Genomic DNA, 22,274 nt, shown 5'->3' with positions numbered 1-22,274 from the left:
ATTCCTCGCAATTGGAGCTGTCAAAAAAAGAAGAGCAGCCTGACAATGTTTATCAACAACATTGTTCAGCCTAAAATAGAAAGAGAAAAATAAATATTTTTGTACGTTTTGTACCCTTCTGTTTATTCATCTACAGATTAAAGGGATGAATTTTGATTTGCAGATGAAGTCAGTTTAAAGTAACCTATCAAATGTTTTTATTTTTTTAATTAAATGTTCCTCAGTGTCACTACTGGTAGCATGAGGCGATACCTGGACCCTATAGAGGTTGCACAGGCAGTCCTACTTCTCCAGGATGGCACATCAATACGTGCCATTGCCAGAAGGTTTACTGTGTCTCCCAGCACAGTCTCAAGAGCATGGAGGAGATTCCAGGAGACAGTTATTCTAGGGGAGCTGGACAGGGCCGTAGAAGGTCCTTAACCCATCAGCAGGACTGGTATCTGCTCCTTTGTGAATGGAGGAACAGGATGAGCACTGCCAGAGCCCTACAAAATGACCTCCAGCGGGCCACTGGTGTAAATGTCTCTGACCAAACAATCAGAAACAGACTTCATGAGGGTGGCCTGTGGGTCCGACATCCTCTTATGGGCCCCGTGCCCTCTGCACAGCACAGTGGAGCTCGATTGGCATTTGCCATTGAACACCAGAATTGGCAGGTCCCCCAATGGTGCCCTGTGCTTTTCACAGATGAGAGCAGGTTCACCCTTAGCACATGTGACAGACATGAAAGGGTCTGGAGAAGCCGTGGAGAACATTATGGTGCCTGTAACATCATTCAACATGACCGGTTTGGTGGTAAATCAGTGATGGTCTGGGGCGGCATATCCATGGAGGGACGCACAGACCTCTACAGGCTAGACAATGGCACCCTGATTGCCATTAGGTATCAGGATGAAATCCTTGGATCCATTGTCAGATCCTACGCTGGTTCAGTGAGTCCTGGGTTCCTCCTGGTGCACGACAATGCCCGGCGTCGTGTGGTGAGAGTATGCAGCCGGTTCCTGGAGGATGAAGGAATTGATGCCATTGAATGGCTCACACGCTCACCTGACCTAAATCCAATAGAACACCTCTGGGACATTATGTTTTGGTCCATCCGACACCGCCAGGTTGCACGTCTGTTCAGGAGCTCAGCGATACCCTGGTCCAGATCTGGGAGGAAATACCCTAGGACGCCATCCGTCGTCCCATTAGGAGCATGCGTCAAGGGTTTTCAGGCATGCATACAAGCATGTGGGGGCCATACAAACGGATACCATTTTAAGTTGCTGCAATAAAATTTCAGCAAAATACACTAGCCTGTTGCATAATTTTTTCAATTTGATTTTTGGGGTGTCTTTGAATTCAGCCCTCTGTATGATGATAATTTTCATTTCCATCAAATTATGAGATCTGATGTGTTTTCAAAGTGTTCTTTTAATTTTTCTATCAATCTCCTGTTATGCCAATGTAAGATCCTTTGCTACATCTTTTGCATTGGATGCGGTACACAAACATTCCTGGAGGTGCAGTTGTATGATCCTGGGATATTAAAGGTCCCTTTTGTGTGTGTGACACTATTGGTAGATCTGGTTGCACAGATTGCAGGGTTTATTTCCAATATTTGTGACTTCATAATGAGAGAAGAAAGATAATAAAAGATTTACAACAGAGGATGAAACTCTAAAATAAATATTCTAACAACCCCCAATACTGGCTTCCAGACAACCACCCAACCTCAGACATAAATTAATTAGCAAAAAACGTCATTCTGATTTATGAAGTCGCAAATAATGGAAGCAAACCCTGCAATAAAAAAAACATTGCAAACGTGTAACCATATCAATCCACATAAGTGTCACACACACAAAAGGGACCTTCAATATCCCTGGATCATACAACTGAAACTGATACCATTCTCCCCCCTCCTCCAGTGTATACCCACTGCAATCAGACAGCAGCTGTCTCCATTTTTTTTTTTTTGCATCCAGTTATGAAAGGCTCCCTCTGCTGGTCACACCTGCCCTATGCATCCCCATAGACTTTTATGGGGCCCGTCTACCTCTGTCTCACATCTGGAAGATGGCCCCATAAAAGTCTAATGAACTTGTGCAGGCACGCCAAGGAGAGGGTGCTTTGCACCACTGGATGTAAACAAACCACAAAAATGGCAGCAGTCGGATCTCAGTAAGTATATATTTGTGGATGGGGAGCGTGGGATTGTTTAAATCAGAGGCAAGGGGAAAAAGGAATAGGTGCACTCATATGTGATATTTATAAGAATTGACGGTGAAGTCAGTAAGTTTAAGCCAGCATCTGAAAGTTCAAAAATCTTGCTAAGCTAGGGGGCTGCTTCCTCAGATCTGCTTTGGGGTAGTTTTGGAGGTATGAAATTATCCAGCTTCCAGGTTTCATTAACCTTAAAAAGTGTGCATCAGTGGGAGAATGATTCTGCATTACAAAGAAACAGCAAGATTTTCAACTGCTGTGTTTTATAAGAAAGAAAAGTTTTTTTATCTCCAAATGCAATCCATGGAGAAATTGAAAGTTTATGGAGTATTCGATGCACTAGCAGATTTAAATACACTAAGCAATTGAAACCAAACTCCAGCTAATACTTTATAGGCAGTTACTGTACAGCAAACAGTTTTTTTTTTCTTTTGTGATAAAGGTTTTAAATAAATAATTTGAACATTATAAGCACCCCTGCCAGTGTTAAATGTTTTGTCTCATCCCTCTAAAAGCAATAGAGCTTGTTCTTTTGAAAAACAACAGACTTGCTGGCTGGCTGGATCACCAGATGAAAATAGAAGAGAGCTTAAAAAAAGAATACAACTTCAGCTATCGCATCTTAAGAACTGGTAAGCTGCAATATAATAAATGTTTGCTTTTGGGTTTAATACAGCTTTATTTTGTACAAATGATTGTGCTGAGATTTATACGTGTCTTTTAGACTCTCTTGTGGCATAGTAATTAAAGCCTATTTTTTGGCTACAACGGATGTGGCATATTTTACCTTGTACACAGTGAGTAAACTCAAATTTTAAGCCCCATACACTGTTGGTGCATTTTTGCTATACCAGCAGTTTATGCATGCCAACAAATGATTCTCCTTTGGGTGCATAAAACTGAATAACCCCCTAGGAGAAACAATTATCAACAATTATGTTGACAATAATATAGTGGGGGTAAAGTTTGATATTAAGGGGATTAGTTTGCTTGAGATGGAAATATTGGTCATGAGATGTAGCTTCTCCCTGATCCCCCTGCAGCCCTCCCCAGATTCTGGAAATTGTTTCATGGGCATCCACTGTAAACATTTTTAATGAAAACCACATTTATTTATTTTTTACTGTACAGTAAGTTACATAGATATGATGCAATAAATTATGTGTTTATGTAACTCTAGTCTAGACCAATAACTTCCCAACATCTCAAGAAGCAGACAGTGGGTATAAGAAACGCATAGATTTTAAAGTATTGCCTACTTTCCTTGTTTTATTATCGAGACAGATGTTTTGGATAAGCTTCATTTGAAGGCTTAATATTTTATATGGCTTCTTTAAATATAATGGTATAATTCTCTTAAGATCCAAAAGGATAAATGAGGGTGAGGATGTGATATTAGATACATGTATTGAAGTGATTTCGTGTCAAGATCATCATTCTAAAATCTAGTGTTTCCCTCTTCTTCTTTGTAATAAATATGTGAAAATATTTTAATTATGATGTGATTTTGTGACTCAGTATGATACCTTTTTTAAAGTCCCACATCTTTTTCTATATATTGATAATCCTTAAAAGACAAGTATAGCCTAAGACTTGATTTACAGGTTTTATTTAATCGGGCACTAATACTACATTTCATCTTCCCTGGATATTTTGAGGAGTGGAGTTCCTAATTAAAATGTGTCATCTTATGTCTAAAAGTAGCTTCATGTGCCTTGGTGTGCTTTTTACTGCCGTATGTGTTATTATGTACATGTCACAGTATCCCAAACTAAAAAATATGAAGTATGCTGAAGAAACTGCAGAAATGATCTTGGGTCTCCACTGATTAATTTTTACTTCATAAGCAGCAATTAATTTACTTTGGTGATTTTAACCACTTAAGCCCCAGGCCTATTTCGGACACTTTTTATTTACAAGTTAAAATCTGTATTTTTTGCTAGAAAACTACTTAGAACCCCCAAACATTATATATATATTTTTTTTAGCAAAGACTCTGGAGAATAAAATGGCGGTCATTGCAATATTTTTTGTCACACGGTATTTGCGCAGCGGTCTTTAAAACGCTATTTTTTTTGGAAAAATTACGAAAAATCACATTTCACTGCATTTAAAAAAAACTAAACAGTAAAGTTAGCACATTTTTTTTGTACCTTGTGAAAGATGATATCACGCCGAGTAAAGAGATACCCAACATGTTACGGTTTAAAATTGCGCACACCCCTGGGATGGCGACAAACTACGGTCAATAGAAATCTCGATAGGCGATGCTTTAAAATTTTTTAACGGTTACCAGTTTAGAGTTGGAGTGTAGCTTTTTTTTTTTTTTTAAATTATTGCTCATGCTCTGGCGATCGCGGCGATACCTCACATGTGTGGTTTGAACAGTGATTTCATTTGCAGGCTCAACTTCCATATGCGTTTTCTTTCGTGCGCGAGCTAACGGAGACGGGGGAGGCTAAAATGTATTCTTTTTTTTTTTTTTTTTCTATTTATTTTTTTTAACTTTATCACAGGTTTAAAAAAAAAAAAAAAAAATCTGATCATTTTTATTTCTGTCGCAAGCAATGTAAACATCCCTTGTGACAGCAATATGCAGTGACAGGTACTCTTTTTATGGAGGGATCGAGGGTCTAAAAGACCCTAGACCCCTCCACTACACTTCCATGTTTTCAAAATGCCGCAAACTGCATTTTTGAATACTCGTTTTTTGAATTTGCCGCCTTTAGCAGCAGAGTAACCCGGACGTGACATCATGGATGCCGCCTCCGGGTTACGTCATCGTTACGTTATGGATGCGGCTTTGAACTTCTAGCCGGCGGACATGCTGGCTGGTTGCTCGGGTCTCCCGGTGGGACGGGAGACCCGGGCAAAGCCGCGGAAGGCGGTGGGAGGGGGGGATGTCCCCTCCCGCTCACCGGGGTAACAACGGAGCGGCTCCCGAGCCTCATCGGTCATTACTGCCGGAAAGCCGACCGCCGTCTCTAAACGGTAAGTGGTTAACAATAATAAAAAGTTGGGCTCCATTTACACCTAGGCTACTTGAATCGCAAGGGGAATCCATGCGATTCTGCTCGTGATTCCAGGATAACAGCAAAATGCGGGAAGTGTTTACGATGCCAATACTTATTGCCCTGATCGTGGTGCCATTTTGCTGCACGATAAATTGCGCTGCAATAGCAGCAAAATCACTGTCACCCAAAAGAAGCTCCTGCTCCTTTTTGAGCGACAAGTTTTGCGCGTTGTGATTTTGCCTTAATTGCAGCATGATATATCGCATGACAACGGCTGCAGAATCGCACTGCGATCGGGTGCCATTAACAAGGGATGGCATTGCAAACGTGTCCCATGTTTTGTTGCGATTCTGGAATCACAGGCAGAATCGTGGTGATTCCGCCCACAATTCAAAACGCCTAGGTGTGAATGGAGCCCAACAGATAAAACTTTATAAACCTTTTAGGTATGAATGGAAAAAGATCAGTAATTTAATCAATATATGTTAATATTAAAAAAGTGTGTTTCTATTTATACTGTATAACATGTAATATAATACATAAATTATGTAAAAGCAGTGATGTTTGCTCACTGCATGATTCTTGCAAGGTTTCACAATGGTTGTGCTTTATCTTGCAATGCAAATCTGAGTTGACTTACTCATTGGAAACATTGTATCTCCTACATTGTTGATATCTAAGCAGGGAGGTTGAAAAACTGAGATCAATTGAGAGTTCTGGCTGAGGTTAATGTACAGTGTACTATAATTAAGACCGTTAAAGACATTAGGAAAACAAGTATTTTAACTGTAAAAGCCACATCAAAAATCACATTAATATACATTTCGGAATATTGACTCAATAACGATGTATGCACACTGAAAATACAGTCATGTGAATAAGGCTGGCTGTAGACTGTTAGAATCTCGGCCGGTTTGTATGGCTAAATTCGCACTGCACCAGCAGCAAAGACGCACAGGAGGCTTTTTTTTCAGCCACATCAGGATCGGATCGCACAGTGGTTCACACTTGTGCGATCCGATCCTGTGCGAACTGTAAAGATCGCACTGCGATATGCGATCAAACTGGGGGTGTCATTAACATTTCATTGACACCCCCAGCGTATCGCATATGGCAGTGTGAACTGCCAGGGGTGCGTTTGCGATGCAGGAACAGGCTGCGAATTTGCAGCCTTCCCGCATCGCATAAGTGTGACCCGGACATAATTGTGCAAATTTCTTTCCCACCGTTGCAAAAAAGAAATTCAAACTGTCTATGGCCTGCCTAAGACATACAGTCCTGCCGATGGATAACAATCTATGTCAAATAATTATAGTGGGATTACTTACAGGCCACGTATACACGGATTTTAATGTATGTAACTGCAATTATCAGGAGCGTATGCTTTATTTTGAGCTCATATAACAAGTGTCTAATGGGCAATCCATGGTACAGGATGAGGATACATTGACTCATATGATGTCATGCTGTTGAAGGCCAGTTGCACATGGGTGTCATAATTTACTGATGTTTACTCAGGAACTTGTTGACAGAAAGTCCGCGAATAAAAAAAACTGTGTAATGTTGAGTATTGGCGAGTAAAGGTGCATAAATGTATAGACGAGTACAATTCTTCTTCATTGCCAGTATTGTAATAAAAACTTTAATCCCACAGGAGATGGTAATAATTGTTGGCCCAGGAAGTTGGTCCTTTCCCAGGCCAACAATTATTATTGTTGTTGTTATTATACAGGATTTATATAGCACCCTAAGAGTTTGCGCAGCACTTTACAATATAAAGGGAGACAGTACAAATAAAATACGGTTCAGTACAAAAGGAATGGGAGGACCCTGCTCATGGAGCTTACAATCTGAAGGGAGGGAGAGATGGTACAAAAGGTAATAGCTGCAGGGAATGATCCGATTGGAGGTGACTCAAGTACAGCTATGTAGGTGGCGATAAGGTAGGCTTTCCTGAATACATGAGTTTTCAAAGATCACCTAAAGGCGGACAGGGGAGGAGCTGACCGGACATACTTGGGTAGGGAGTTCTAGAGGGTAGGAGACCCCTTTCTTGAAAAGTCCTGGAGGTGAGCGTGGGAGGAGGTAACAAGCAGTGGCGTCTGGTGCTCAAAATTTCTGGGGGGGCGCAAAAAGAAAAATGTAATGGGTATTGCTTTGCGTCAAAAAACGCAGTAAAAAATTGCATGACTTTGAAGTCATGGTACAGGCATGGCACAGGTGATGGTACAGGCATGGCACAGGTGATGGTATAGGCATGGCATAGGTGATGGTACAGGTATGGCATAGGTGATGGTACAGGTATGGCACAGGTGATGGTACAGGAGATGGTATAGGCATGGCACAGATATGGTATAGGCATGGCACAGATATGGTATAAGCATGGCACAGGTCATGGTACAGGAGATGGTATATGCCCCCTTTCAATGCAGTGACCAGCGTACATGCCCCCTTTCAATGCAGTGACCAGCGTACATGCCCCCTTTCAATGCAGTGACCAGCGTACATGCCCCCTTTCAATGCAGTGACCAGCATACATGCCCCCTTTCAATGCAGTGACCAGCGTACATGCCCCCTTTAATGCAGAGATCAGCGTGCATGCCCCCTTCAATGCAATCAACACTGTGCTGTGCCCCCTTCAATGCAATCAACACTGTGCTGTGCCCCCTTCAATGCAATCAACACTGTGCTGTGCCCCCTTCAATGCAATCAACACTGTGCTGTGCCCCCTTCAATGCAATGAACACTGTGCTGTGCCCCCACAATGCAGAGTTCAGCGTGCATGCCCCCTTCAATGCAACTGTGCTGTGCCCCCTTAAATGCAATGAACAATGTGCTGTGCCCCCTTCAATGCAATAAACTCTGTGCTGTGACCCCTTCAATGCAATAAACTCTGTGCTGTGACCCCTTCAATGCAATGAACACTGTGCTGTGCCCCCACAATGCAGAGTTCAGCGTGCGTGCCCCCTTCAATGCAACTGTGCTGTGCCCCCTTCAATGCAATGAACAATGTACTGTGCCCCCATCAATGCAGAGTTCAGCGTGCAAGCCCCTTTCAATGCAGAGTGCCACAGCATTGTCCCCAATGATTGCAGAGCGCCACAGCATTGTCCCCAATGATTGCAGAGCGCCACAGCATTGTCCCCCAATGATTGCAGAGTGCCCACAGCATTGTCCCCCAATCAATGCAGAGACCAACGTGCGTGCTCCCTTCAATCCAATGCACTTACCTGGCGGCGGCTTGGCTCCCGGCGGCGGCTTCTCCCCTCCTCGATACTTCGTCCTCTTCTGCGGCGGCGGGAAGGTGAGCGGCTTCTCCCTCTTGGCCTCTCCTCTTCTCTGCGGCGGGAAGGTGAGCGGCGCCGGCTTCTCCTCTCCTCGAGACTCCTCTCTGCGGCGGTGGGAAGGTGACCGGGCGGTGACGGTGAGTGACTGATGCACGCACCGGCACCGCCCCCATTGCGACATCAGCGGGATGTCCTGGATGATGATTGGTCCAGGCTGGAGACTGGAACAATCATAGCCAGGATATCACGAAAGTGGGGGTGTCCTAGCGCTATGACCTGCGCCCAGGTTACGCCCCCAGAAGGCAGCCAATTGGCGCCTCTTCTGGGTCGTAAACCCCACCCCCCCTCCCTAGCCACCACATAGGCCGGTGTTCTTTTTGTAATTTTTTTTTTTTCCTTTTTTTTTTAGGGGGGGCGGCGCCCTGGTGCTCCTATGCACAGGCCGCCACTGGTAACAAGGGAGCTAGAGAGCAAGACCTCTTTAAAGGAGCAGAGAGGACAATTTGGGTGATATCTGCAGAGGAGGTTGGTGATATAGCTGGGGGCATTGTGGATAGCTTTGTAAGTTGTGTGGATTGCTTTGTAAGTTTTGGTTGGTATCCGAGAAGGGCAGCAGTCATGGATCCATTAGTAAGGTGTATAAGCCTGGCAGCAGTGTTCATAATAGACTGAAGGCAGATAGCCTGTGTAATGGTAGGCCAGTGAGGAGGGAGTTGCAGTAGTCAAAATAGGATATAACCAAGGAGTGAATAAGTTGTTTTGTGGCATCAGTAGTCAGGAAGGGGTGAATTCTGGAAACGTTGCAGAGTGCGTAGGCACATGAAGATACCCAAATACATATGCAAAAAGCTGCAGAGATAGCAGTGAGAATTCTCCACTTTGGCCTTCATAGGTCTAATTTTCCATCACTGTGACAAAAATTAAAAATGAACATTATATTTATTGCACAATTTAGGTTCGCTTGTAACCACCAAAACAAAAAAAAAATTATTTTTTATCTTGTTGGTATGGGTAAAAGTCCGCTTTAAGGATCACCTACTGACTCAACTGTAATAGTAATATTGTCACCACCTGTATGCGTTCCCCTCCATTTCCAGTGGAACTCCTGTCTTGGTCTTTATTCTCTTGAATATTCCTGGGGAAGATGTATATAGTGGAATTTTCTTTAAGCAAAAGGCCTATGTTGTGCCAACTCTTTGGCTTTCCAGCTGTTGTCTTACTGATGACTGTTTCAAATATATCCCCAAACCGGGATTTTGTGCCAAAGGGCACACCATCTTTCTTGGATGAGGGGTTTGCAATCCATAGCATTAACCAAAGTGTTCTCCTTGCCATGAGTGACTAGAGCAGTGGTTCCTAACCTCAATCCTTAAGTACCCGCAAAAGGACATGTTTTCAGTATTTTCTTCACTTTGCACAGGTGCTTTTACATTTTCAATGTGCAAGGGCGAGTCCAAGAACCATGTGCTAATTTCTCCAGGCAATGCAGCACCAGCCTGTCCGACTTGCATCTATTGTGAGACCAACATCTAATGTCTGGCCTACAGATCGTCCCATGGACAAATTGGACTTCACTGCCCAACAGGCTAGATAATATCTCACCAACAGTGGAAAATAACCTGGGAAATCAAGCCACAGTTCCACTGTTTGAGTAAAGCAGACCATACACTATACATTCTAATCGTACACTCTCCTTTTAGTTTTACTGTTGAATAGGGGAGTACACCTATACAACCCATTAAAATATTACAATAATAGGCAGGCCCTTGTACTACTACTACTACAACTAAAGATGATTGTACAATCAGATTGAATAGTGTGGTACTGAAAAACATTTTAGGCGCCACCTGGACCACATGACTGCTGGGATTGCAGCATGGAGCAAACCTAGCACCCACAAGCAATCTCTTGTGGTCATCAACCGCTTTCTCATAAACAGCCATCTGCATTTTTCATGGAGGCAATTGCACTTTTACACCGAGTAACCCTGAAAAACAACCTTAGATTTTCCAGATCTTGGGTCAGTCTCAGTTGACCTTTCTCTATCTTTAATAACAACCCATAATGCTTTAAGGTCTCTAATGTCTGAGCTGTGTGGAATCTTAATAGCAATCTAGTCTACTAGGATTAGGAATTTGTCATGGTAATGAAAAATCCTAACATCCCAAAGAGGCAGCGGAACAATAATGAGAGACAAACTAATTGGAAAAGTCTACTGTGAATCCCATAAACTGATAAGAACATAGATGACCATCTGGATTGATTCCATTCAAAAAGGAGAGACTCAATGAAGGAATTTAGAACTTTTAGATTGAAAACAGGCCTAAACTTGCCCAATGTCTTTTTTTACTTGATGCAGAGGTCAGTAGACACCTAATCTGTTCTCTTTTTGCAGCAACGGTCTGTTGAAATATGGATTTGGGCTGCTTCTTAGCAAGAGCGAAGGAGTAGGTCCTTGTTATACAGTGCTCAGCATAAATGAGTACACCCCTTTTGAAAAGTAAGATTTTAATCAATATCTCAATGAGCAAAAGAACAATTTCCAACATTTTGACAAAACTGAGTTTTATAGAACATTTGTTTAGCTTATTTCATGAAAGTAATATTAATAATATAATTTAGATGACAAAATCTTCAGTTTTACTCTAGTTGATGCAGAAATGAATACACCCTACAACAAAAACTATTTCTAGTATTTTGTATGACCTCCATGATTTGTAAGGACAGCACTAAGTCTTCTAGGCATGGAATGAACAAGTTGGCGTCGTATTGCAACATCTATCTTTTTCCATTCCTCCAGTTTGACCCTTTTTAGAGCCTGGATTCTGGATGGAGAGTGATGCTCAACTTATCTTTTCAGAATTACCCAAATGTGTTTGATTGGGTTCAGATCAGGAGACCTACTTGGCCAATGAATCACTTTCACCCTGTTCTACTTCAGAAATGCAACAGTGGCCTTAGATATGTGTTTTGGATCATTGTCATGTTGGAAAAGTGCACGAAGACCAAGGGCATGCAGTGATGGTAGCATCTTCTCTTTCAATAATAGAGCAGTACCATCAATGAAATGCAGCTCCCCGATACCAGCAGCACTCATGCAGCCCCACAGAAGGACACTACCACCACCATGTTTCACTGTAGGCACCATGCATTTTTTGTTGTACTTCTCACCTTGCAACGCCATACAGTTTTGAAACCATCAGTGCCAAAAACCTTTATCTTGGTCTCATCACTCCAGAGTACAGAGTCCCAGTCGTCCTCTTTTTCAGGATAGGCCCAGGCAAATTCTAGGTGGGCTTTTTTTTGCATGGGCTTAAGGAGAGGCTTCCTTCATGGATGACACCCATGCATGCCATTCCTCTGCAGTTTACGCTGTATTGTGTCACAGGAAACAATCACTCTAGTTTGGCTTTCTACTTTTTTTAGCTAACTGCAATGAACTTGCACAGCAATTTTCTTCAATCCTTCTCATCGGAAGATGCTCCTGTCAAGGTGTTAATTTCCGTGGACGGCCTGGAGGTCTCTGTGAGATGGTTACAGTCCTATCTTTGTTAAATTTTTGAATCACTTTTGCTACAGTATTCTGACTGATAAGTAAAGCTTTGCTGATCATCTTCCCCTTTCTTGTGTAAAGAAGTTTTCTTTCTCGGCCTTGTGACATTTCTCTTCCCATGTGGTGCTATTGCTGACAGCATGAAATGGGAAGGGGTTTTCTTTGTTACGTAACGCCCATAATCAACTGTCTGCTGGACACATGTTTAATTAATAATTAGACTCACCTTTGCTTTGCTCCTAAGACTTTCATTGGGGTGTTTTCATTTTGGCAACATAGTCTTGAATTCATTTATAAGGAAAAATACTTTTTTGTGTGCAATTTAAAAAAAATCTTGGTTGCAATCAATGGCCCGCATTTGTGGGAGTATTTTGTAGTATAGTGTTCCATAGAAAATGTTGATTCGGAAAGGTAAGGTTTTATGACAAATTGTTGGTGTACTCATTTATGCGCAGCACTGTATATAACATCCACTTGTCCACTATGTCCGCCCAGGCATTGATGAAAATTATAAATTCCAACCTAAGAAGTTTGTTGACATTTCTCCAAATGGCCAACGTTGCTCTGGTAATAAACATTAGGATAAATACCGGTCTGCACACAGAGCCCACCATCGAAGATATTCTGTTTTAAATTAGTATTAGTTCTCTGGTCCATTGCGCCCGGAGATGCCACGAGTCATTTTAAAGGCAACACCACTAGTGTCACCAATGTCTGGAGGTAGGACTTTACCTTTTTGAGATGCTTCCCATAGGTCTGCGTCTTTTTTGGTGATTGGGTAAAATTTCGCACTCTATTATTATTATTATTATTATTAATATTATACAGGATTTATATATTGGTAACAGTTTGTGCAGCGCTTTACAACATTAGGGCAAACAATACTGTTACCAGGTGTTTTGTTTCAGCAGGAATGCAGGGGGACACAGTTCCGGCACCTCCAGCAATGCATGCATATTATGGCAAGGAGTGCTAGGGGGTGCTAGAGGGTCTATTGATTCTGGCTGCTGGAGGATCTATTGTCGCTGGTGGGAATCTATTTTTGTGTGGAGGTCCATTCCATTTTTGTTGGGGAGGTCTATTGTTGCTGGTGAGGGGTCTATTGTTGCTGGTGTAGGGTCAAATAATTCTGGGAGGGATCTGCTGTTGACGGTGAGATCAATTGTTGCTGAATCCTGGAGGGTCTATTGATGCTGACTGCTGGAAGATCTGTTGTTGCTGCTGGGGGTCTATGGTTGCTGTGGTGGTATTTTTTTGCTGGGGGGAGTCTATTGTTGTGTAGAGGATATATTGTTGCTGGGTTGGTGTCTACCATTGCTGAGGGGGGTCTACTGTTGCTGGGGGTGGGGTCTATTGTTGCTCACTGCATGTGATCTATTTTACTGTCTTTCTTATTATTAACAGATCCTGTGAAAATCCCTTAGTAGCACAAAATTATACTTGGTTCTGTTTTCTCTAAAAGGCGCGGTACTGGGAAGTGGAAAGCAGGTGGGACCAAGGCATGGTGCTCAGAGGTGGGTAGAGAGTAGAAATGAAGGGTGACTCAGACGGAGGGGTGGGGGGTTCCAGCACCAATTCTGAGAGGAAAAAAAAGCCCTGACTGTTACAATACAATTTAATACAGAAGGAATCAGGAGGCCCTGCTCATTAGAGCTTAAAATGATTGCGATTCTGAGTAGGGATCCACCGATATTTTGTACATCCTATGTCAGGGTCTGAGACTAGTCTCCTCCAACCATTAGGTGGTGATGCTCATGTAAGGGTAAAATAATGTCACATAGCATAATTCCGTTTACAAATGTTAATGAATATGCCACTCACATTGGTACAAATTAAAGATATAAGCAATTCCACATTAGCGGATCTGTTGGCAGATCGGTATCTCTCACCCACTTGCCGTAAGTGATACCCGGGTGATCCCGCTCCATTCGGCATCCACTCCAATACTGCTCTGTCTCTCACCCGCTCCTTCTCCCACCCACCCAATACCGATCCATCTCTCACCCACTTGCTGTGACACCCGGGTGATACCGCTCCATCCGGCATACAATCTCGGAGGTCACATGCGTGCACTTGCCGTAAGTGACACCCAGGTAGCGCTACGTCCGGCATATGATGACTATCTCAGAGGTCACGTGGTCACGCCTGGCGTGATCACGCACGTGACCTCCGAGATCGTATGCCGGACGGATCAGTATCACCCGGGCGTCACTTACGGCAAGTGGGTGAGAAACGGATCGGTATTGGGCGGGTGAGAGACAGAGCAGTATTAAGTGGATGCCGTAGGGTGTCGGAGTTAGCTGCATTGTCCTGTCGGTCACCTTACCTGGTGGTTCACAGGGACAAAGTGGTGTTACGACCCTGTCAGGCGTTCCTTCCTAAGGTTGTCTTGGGGTTTCATTTGAATGAAGATATTGTGTTGCCGTCCTTATGTCCTAAACCAAAACATCCTAAAGAAATTGCTCTACATGCCTTGGATGTAGTCAGGGCAGTTCGGGTGTACCTGGTGATGACTGAGTCAGTTCAGAAATGCGATTCTTTGTTTGCTTTTACAGATGGACTTCGTAAGGGGCAGGCTGCATCTGCTGTGACCATTTCCAGATGGACCAGGCAGACGGGGGTGCAGACCTATTCTGTTAAGGGTCAGGTTCCTCCTTTCCTTGTCAAGGCACTTTCTACGAGGTCGCTTAGTGCCTCCTGGGCCTTCTGTCAAAAGGTCAGTGGTTCAGGTGTGCAAGGCAGCTACGTGGTCGTCTGCACACACATTCACAAAGTTTTATAAGGTGGATGGTCTTGCATCTTCGGATGCTGCTTTGGCTGTGGTTGCAGAGGCTCCTGCCTCTTGAGGTTGTATTTTTTTCCTGGTGGTGAGCTCTAGTTGTCCCTAGTTAAGCTCCTGTTTTACCTGGTTGGCTACATTTAGCCCTTGTTGGGTATTATATGTATTGCTGTGTTTTTCCCACCCCTCATATTGACACTGCTTTGGGATAGTCCAAGGGTCTAAGAAGACATGGAACTGTGTCCGTCAGTGAACGAAAAAGAACTGGATTTTTGTCTTACCGTAAAATTCTTTTCTCTGAGGTTCACTGACTGACACAGCACCCGCCCCTTTTTTGGGTTGAGTTATGTATTCTTCTGACACTGCTTGTTACAAACTGAAGTCTTAAAGCAGGATGTGATGGTATACCCCCCCTGGGACTGCCTCAAGGGCGTAGCCAAAATTGACCCCCCCCCCCTCCCATGTTAGGTAACTAGACTCTCACCAGGTAACCTGGGAGAGAATATGTGCTGACATTAGGATAGGCCAGGAAAGAAAAATTATAAAAAGTGTAGAAAACAGTTTTCAATTTTCCTGCCTTTTTATTGTTTGCATACTCACAGGATGTAGCTAGTAATGTCTAAAAACAAAAAGCAACAGAACCAAGATGGCTATAATACTGATAGAATTTGCAGGCGAATGAACATGAGAAGCTTACAAGATGAGTCATACTAAAAGAAAGTGAAGGCAAAACAGATGTTCTGTCCAATAGTGCATCCCATCGGATAATACCACGAAGAGATCTGTGCATGTCATCTGGCGTGACGTCAACACTGCGCATTCGCAGATCATCAGAGGCATTATGCGATGATTTGAAAAACGCAGAGGGACAATCTAATTGTCAGATTGTGCCTTGCTCTACCTGCGCATGCGTGAGACTTTAGCGACGCCATAGGTGGAATCAGACGCAATACTATTGTTGTGTGGCGGATTTGGGTGTGTTGCAGGGCAGATCTTGCAGTGTGGATTTTGGTATGCAGGGCGGATTCCGTCCAAGTCTCGCACATCCGTAGAGAGAGCAAGGCAGAATCTGACAATTAGATTCTCCCTCCGTGCTTTGCAGCTCGTCGGATAATGCCTCTGACGATCTTTGCATGCGCTGTGTTGATGTCACGCCAGCTAACCGGTAGATCAACTGGAGTGACATTACATACTGCGCATGTGCAGATCATCGGCGGCATTATCTGATGAGATGGACTATTCGACAGAACACCAGCACTACTACCAAGTACTGTTTAAAAAAATAGAAAATGCCAACTCCAAAGATACCTTAACCCATAAAAAACTTGAGGGTGAGTGGATTTCATGAAAGTATGGGGGCTTCACCGGGGCAGGGGATTTGTACCTGGGTGGAGATCTGTACTGGTTGGGAGGGGGAGAGTGGGAAAGTTTGTACAACTGCAGGCATCAACTCAGTACTGTTTTTTTTTTTTTTTTTTTTTTTTAAAAATGACAGCTGTGGCGGCTCAGCAGCCCCTTGGCTGTTATCCCAGCGAGCGGGAGGGGACATCTTCCCACGGCTCTGCCCGAGTCTCCCGTCCCACCGGGAGACCCGAGCAACCAGCCGACACGTCCATGGGCTGGTTGGAGTCCTGAACAAAGCTGGATTCGGCTTTGATCGGGTCTCCGATGTAGTAACCTGGAAGCGGCATCACTTCCGGTTAACTCGGCTGCTAACGGTGCCGATTTTAAAGTGACAGTATCCAAAAATGCAGATTTTGGCATTTTGAATACTTTGAAGTGGAGGGGTTGGGGCTCTTTTAGACCCCCGCTCCCTCCATAAAGAGTACCTGTCAATGCCTATTATTACTGTCACAAGTGTCAGGGAAGAAGAAGTAAGCCCAGGCACATAGTTATGTGCAGACGGAGAGTGTTTTGTTAACCAACGGAGAAAGCCTATTTAGCCAAACCTATGGACTTTGTATTCCTGTTCACTTTCCACACCTGCCACTAAGTGGCGCCAAATGGCCTATATAAACACCTCTGCTGCACTAGGACCTTGCCTTATGGTCTACAGCTTCCTGCTTCCTGTTTCCTGTTCCTGGTGTTTACTCTGTTGCTGTCCTGATCCGTCTGACCACGATTGAACTCTGCCTGAACCGACCCCTGGCTTGCTCTTCGACAACGTCTCCGCTTTATCCTGCTGTCTGCCTGTCTGCCGTTGCCAACTCCTGCCTGAACCGGACTACTCTGCTGCCTGTGATCTGCCAGCCTGCTAAGCATCTGCTACCTGTGACCAGTCAGTCTGCCAGGTACCTGCTGTCTGCATCACGATCCAGTCTGCATCCAAGTACGCACGGACCTCATCTGCAGCCTTCACCATCTGAACTTCTAGGCACTTGTGCCACTCCAGGCTTCTGTGCCTCCTGTTTGCATTATCAGGGGTACTAGGCAGGAGGTGTAAGAGATCGCCTTCCTCTCCACGTCAGGCTCCATCTCCAGGTACGTGACAACAAGAATGTTTACATTCTTTGTGACAGCAATAAAAGCGATCACCGTTTTTTTTTTTTTTAAACCGTGCTTTAAAATAAAAAATGTAAAATAAATAGGAAAAAAATTATAATTTTTGAAGCGTCGCCGTGAGCTTGCGCACGAAAGAAAACGCATACGTAAGTCGTACCTGCGAAACCAGTATTCCAACCACACATGTGAGGAATCGCCAAAACGAGAGCAATAATTCTAGAAAAAGACTTCCTCTGTAACTCTAAACTGGTAACCATTAAAAAATTTAAAAGTGCCGCTTATGGAGATTAAGTACCGTAGTTTGTCGCCATTTCAGGAGTGTGCGCAATTTTAAACTGTAACATGTTGGGTGTCGATTTACTCGGCGTACCATCATCTTTCACAATATCCCAAAAATTGGGCTAGCTTTACTGTTTAGTTTTTTTGAATGCAGTGAAATGTATTTTTTTCCCCCAAAAAAAGTATTTGAAAGACCGCCGCGCAAATACTGCGCGACAAAAAATATTGCAGTGACCGCCATTTTATTCTCCAGAGTCTTTGCTAAAAAAATATATATACAGTATCTCACAAAAGTGAGTACACCCCTCACATTTATGTAAATATTTTATTATATCTTTTCATGTGAGGACAGTGTAAATTTGCTGTTCCCTCAAAATAACTCAACACAGCCATTAATGTCTAAATCACTGGCAACAAAAGTGAGTAAACCCTTAATGTAAATGTATAAATTGGGCCCAATTAGTCATTTTCCCTCCCCAGTGTCATGTGACTTGTTAGTGTTGCAAGGTCTCAGGTGTGTTAAATTTGGTGTTATCACTCTCACTCTCTTACTGGTCACTGGGAGTTCAACATGGCACCTCATGGCAAAGAACTCTCTGAGGATCTGAAAAAAAGAATTGGTGCTCTACAATACATAAAGATGGTCTAGGCTACAAAAAGATTAAGACCCTGAAACTGAGCTGCAGCATGGTGGCCAAGACCATACAGTGGTTTAACAGGACAGCTTCTACCCAGAACAGGCCTCGCCAGGGTCAACCAAAGAAGTTGAGTGCACATGCTCAGTGTCATAGCCAGAGGCTGTCTTTGGGAAATAGACGTATGAGTGCTGCGAGTATTTCTGCAGAGTCCCGTGGTCTGATGAGACCAAGATGAACTTATTTGGTTCAGATGGTGTCAAGCGTGTGTGGCAGCAACCGGGTGAGGAGAGCAAAGAAAAGTGTCTTGCTTACAGTCAAGCGTGGTGGTGGAAGTGTCATGGAGCACAGGCCTGTCACTCTTCTTTTTTAGGAGAATGAATGCATTCCACAAACACTGCTCCAGGAGGTGCCTGAATATTTTTTTATAATATTTTTTCTGCTGTTTCCGCATTGCCGGATAGAAAGTCATGGCCTGGTCAGCTCTATCCACACCTCCCATGGTGGTGTTATAATCCAGGACCAGTTGCGGTTTCAGAACATCTTTTCCCCCTTTTGTATGTACCATGACAGTGGCGATGTTGTGGATGGAACTCATCAGGCAGACATCTTTTTTGTCACGCCATCTCAGTGCCAACATTTTTCCTTTCTACCAGGCAACTAATTCTCTGGGCTTCAGCTTTTTGTTGGCAAAGCTGGGGGTATGTCACGCCGGTTTGCTCTGATGGTCCCATACGCATCTGTCTTGTGTTGTAGGAGGAACTCAAACAGTTCTGGGGATGTATAGAAATTGTCTGTGGTGACACAGTACCCCTGATTCAGCAGAGGCTCAATCAGCGTCAGAACAGAAGCAGTTGCCATCCCATAGCTGCTGAACCTTTGGTTGAACTTGGTTCCTCTCCCGGTGTATAGGACCGAATTCCAAATATATCCAGAGCTAGATTCACACAACATAAATGATTTTATTCCAAAGCGTGCTCACTTGGACGCAATATATTGTATCCAGCCAAGTCTCCCTTTATAGGCCATTAGACTTTCGTCTATGCAAATGTCTCTTTCTGGGACATAGGACTCCTGGAAATTTTTCAAAATTAGTTGGTAAATGTCCCAGATCTTTTTGAGCTTCGGAGCTGGATGAGAAGTCTCATCAAAATCATCATTATTGGTAAAGTGCAAATACCTCATAATGAGGGAAAATTTGTACGACCTTACGGTGCCAAAAAAAGGAGTGGCCAATAATTTGTTTGTGGTCCAATACCACTTCTGCAGGGGTTTCCCCACCACTCCCTGCAGAATAATTAGGCCCAGAAATTTCCAGATATCTGCACTGGTCACGGGTTCCCACATCCTGCTCCTTGAAAACCGCCGATGCACTGTGGCTTGTTGCTCCTGGTACCGATTGGTGTCCACAACAATTTTTTCGATAACCTCATCGGTCAAAAAAAGTTGCAGATACGCCAAGGGGTTGTCCTCCTCAACATGGACTTTGATACCAGGTGCTCCGGTAAACGGGAACCTTGGGGGCACTACGTGCTCCGTACCGCAGTCGATCACGCACCAAGTACGCACATCGCTCGGCACAGTCACAGCATCATCACTGAACTCACTTTCTGCGTCGGATGATGAAGTTCCCCATAAATCGATGTCACTCCACTCTGCAAGCGATCCCAGCAGGTCATATACCGCTTTTGAGGTTGCGGCCCGCTTGTTTGAGGCCATGGTCGCTCTGCAATGTCCAGATACAATGTATAGAAAAAATGCAGGAAGTGCAATGGAGAAAGCACTGGGGGGCAATCAAAGGTCAATTTATTTTATTTAGGGAATGTAATCCAATAGGATTACAGTGTATCAGTGTGTTTGTGCATATACTTTTTGAACTTGCCGCCGGTTCCACCCCCCCCTGCGGACGTCACGTCGCAGGAGACGGAAGTCGGGGCTCACAGACGATCGGGAGGAAGCTCCGCCGCCGCATACCACCCGCATACATCGCTGGATCCCGGAGAAAAGGTAAGTAAAACTTCTACCAGGATCCAGCGATCTTCCTAGCGGTACCCCGAGTGTGGCTCGGGGTTACCGCTTTTGGCTCTAAATTTTAACCCCGAGTCACGCTCGGGAATACCGCTAGCAAGGTTAAGTAATTAAAATTGAGCCATAGTCTTCCGGGACTACATGTTCCATGGTGCACTTGTCTTCGCTCCTCATTAGTCCCTGGCTGCAGCCAGCCAGGAGTCCTCTTGTAAGCTCCTTCCTCTACTGTAATGCACAACTGAAAAACAGAAGGCCTGTATTAGGTTGCTATTGGCAACCAGTCAGTTCTTCCCCCTATATTCTAGGCAGCCTTCCTGGGCTCCAGCCAGAACTCCAGGAAACGTCTACCCTGGCCTGATAGTGAACACCTGGGACACTCTCCTTGCTTCCCCATTTGCTGGCCAGCCTTGTTGTGGATTTTCCCCTACCCAGCCCACCCACTGAGTCAGCCGAGAGCTGTGGATTGGCCGAGGCAACGGACGCACACTCACATGACTGACACCTGCGCTGGCCAATTGCCTCCCTGCAACGGACCTTGGCATTTCGTGGAAGCCAATAGGTGAGATGCATAGAGGGCAGAAGGGGGCAGGTCTGCAGAAGGCTGCGGCTGGTAAAGCCTGAGCTGAATCAGTAGACCGAGCACCAGCATATTTTTAATGGGCACTCTTCTTCTGTTATGGACAAGAGAAAAGATGGCAGCCCTACTTGCGTGCCCACAAACAGGGCTCTGCATGCCATGGGTTTGCCATCACTTCCTTATGCTGTGTATTTCATATTCCAGACCACTGCTTTATATTGTACAACAGTTTCTGGTTTACTAAGTAGGCAATGTCTATGTTTATGAAGTTTTTCTTCAAGGTAGGCTGTGGGCAGAAAACATGTAATGGAATAGTTTCATCTTTACAAATGTTTGTGCAGCGTACACGTCTTAAAGCCTATTTTTGAGGTACAAGGACTGTGCTGTGTATACAGTGAGTAGGGTCAAGTTTTAAACCCCTACCATTTTTAACACAATTTTGCCATAGAATAAACAGAACCAAGTATTTTACGGAGCAAAATAATTTAATGATAAGCTGTGAAATGTATCCCCTGAAGCCAACAACAATCCACCCCCCCCTTTCAACAATAAATTCCCCCACAACAGTAGATCCACCCTTGCCTTAGTAGCTCCCCATTGGAAACACTAGATCCTCCAGCAGCCAGCGACAATAGACTACGCCCTCAACAGTACTGAAGATTGCAGGGTCCCTACCTCAACAGCCAGCAGTGAAAGACCACTCCTTCAAAAGTAAATTCCTGCTAGTAGCAATTGAACCCCTCAGCATCAATAAACCCTCCAGCAGCCAACAACAATAGACCACTTCCTCAAAAGTAGATCCCCCCCAGCATCAATAGACCCTCCAGCAACCAACAATAGACCACTCCCTCAAGAGTAGATTCTCCCAGCAGCAATTGTACCCCTCAGCATCAATAGACCCTCCAGCAGCCAACAATATTAGACCACTCCCTCAAAAAGTAGCTTCTTCCCAGCAGCAATAGACCCCTCCCTTCACACTAGATCTCTCCCAGCAGCAATAGACCATCCAGCAGCCAACAATAGACCCCTCCCTTCACACTAGATCCCTCCCAGCAGCAATAGACCATCCAGCAGCCAACAATAGACCCCTCCCTTCACACTAGATCCCTCCCAGCAGCAATAGACCATCCAGCAGCCAACAATAGACCACTAGATTCCTCCCAGCAGCAATTAACATTAATAGACCCTCATGCAGCCAACAATAGACCCCTCCCTCAAAAGTAGATTCCTCCCTGCTGCAATTGCACCCCGCAGCATCAATAGATCCTCCAGCAGCCAACAATAGACCACCCCCTCAACACTAGAATCCTCCCAGCAGCAACAATAGATCATCCAGCATTACTACACACCCCTGAGCCCCTTGCCATTAGGTGCTTCAGTGCTGGAATGTCCCCCCCCCCCCCCCCCAT

General features: G+C 44.3%; 1 protein-coding gene across 1 annotated transcript in view; it reads right to left on the bottom strand.

Moving 5' to 3' along the window:
* The window catches only part of SHISA4 (shisa family member 4), a 477,761-nt gene that overhangs the window by 346,440 nt on the left and 109,047 nt on the right, over positions 1 to 22,274 (bottom strand). The gene's annotated exons all lie outside the window — the stretch shown is intronic.

The sequence above is a fragment of the Pelophylax lessonae genome, assembly GCF_965119305.1.
Source record: "Pelophylax lessonae genome assembly, chromosome: 2".
Classification (NCBI taxonomy): Eukaryota; Metazoa; Chordata; class Amphibia; order Anura; family Ranidae; genus Pelophylax; species Pelophylax lessonae.
This window is presented reverse-complemented; position numbering and strand designations above follow the sequence as displayed.